General features: G+C 49.8%; 1 long non-coding RNA gene across 1 annotated transcript in view; it reads left to right on the top strand.

The window, feature by feature from the left end:
* The window catches only part of LOC118155678, a 19,511-nt gene extending 18,835 nt beyond the window's left edge, over positions 1-676 (top strand). The window contains exon 3 of the long non-coding RNA XR_004745978.1: positions 616-676. This is a non-coding gene — a long non-coding RNA (uncharacterized LOC118155678). The remainder of the gene's footprint in view (positions 1-615) is intronic.
* Positions 677-1,190: the final 514 nt, after the last annotated feature.

Here is a 1,190-nt window from a genome sequence, read left to right as displayed (position 1 = left end):
TGTGTCTGTGTCTGTGTCTGTGTGTCTGTGTGTCCCCTAGGTGACATGTCAGATGCTAGACAGGAGCAGAACAGAGAAATCTTTCTCATTGAAGTGACTGCAGAGTTTGTGTGCCTATGGCTTAGTTCATAGGATGTCACCATTTTCACTTAAGGCACTTTCATGGGTCTCAGGGTGCTCTGCAGAAGTACCAGCCATGAAGCAACTGGCGATATGGGAGTTTTAAATATAATTGTTCTTTCCTGCCACTCTACCAGACCGAGACACACAAGCTGTTTTAGAAGAGCTGCTGGGATATGCTCACCTCATACTCACATATTCATGGCATATGTTGGAGGCTGCTAACTTATTTTCCACTTGCTGAAAATCCCATGGTGCTGTAGGCATCAAAACACGTGCTCTAGACAAAACAAACTGATAGGAACATCCTGATTTTCACAGATTTTACCAACAGTCTTCTGAGGACTGAGAGAACAGCATGTTTAGACACTCAGGGTATTTCTGTATCATAGCTGAGATCTGAGCTACTGCTGACTGAACCTGATGTAGTATTAGAAATTGCGTAGGCCCCCCAGTATATCACTGATCTCCAGATGATGAGCCCTGCTGACTCAGAGTAGGGAGATTAGTAAAATTTATTGCCTCTTACTAACAAACTAGAGAAATGATAAACAAAGGAAAGAAACCAAAACCACCTTCTTCCCCATTCACTCTCTCCCACCTCCTCCTTTCGAGTGGCACAGTGGAATGGGGCTGCAGCCAGTCCCTAACGCTTCACCTTTGCCGCTCCTTCAAAGTCACTCTGCCCCTGTTCCAAAATTGGGTTCCTCCCAGGGGATGCCACCCTTCCCAAACTGATCCTGCATGGGATTCCCACAGGCAGCAGCTCTTCAATAATTGCTCCAATATGGGTCTGTACCATGGGGTCCATCTGTCAGGAGCAAATTGCTCCAACGTGGTACACCACAAGTAACAGCTCTGGCCCTGGGCCTGCTCTTGCAGGGCTCTCCATGGGCCGCAGCCTCCTCCAGGCCACATCCACCTGCTCCATCAGGCGCTCCTTCACGGGCTGCAATGTGGAGATCTGCTCCATGTGGGACCCATGGGCTGCAGGGGGACAGCCTGCTCCACCAGGGGCCTCTCCACAGGCCAAAGGGGAACTGCTGCTGCCTGCCTGGAGCACCTCCTGC

Source organism: Oxyura jamaicensis, chromosome 1 (assembly GCF_011077185.1).
Source record: "Oxyura jamaicensis isolate SHBP4307 breed ruddy duck chromosome 1, BPBGC_Ojam_1.0, whole genome shotgun sequence".
In the NCBI taxonomy this organism is placed as follows: Eukaryota; Metazoa; Chordata; class Aves; order Anseriformes; family Anatidae; genus Oxyura; species Oxyura jamaicensis.
The sequence above is the reverse complement of the archived record's forward strand: the minus strand, read 5'-3'. Positions and strand labels throughout refer to the sequence as shown.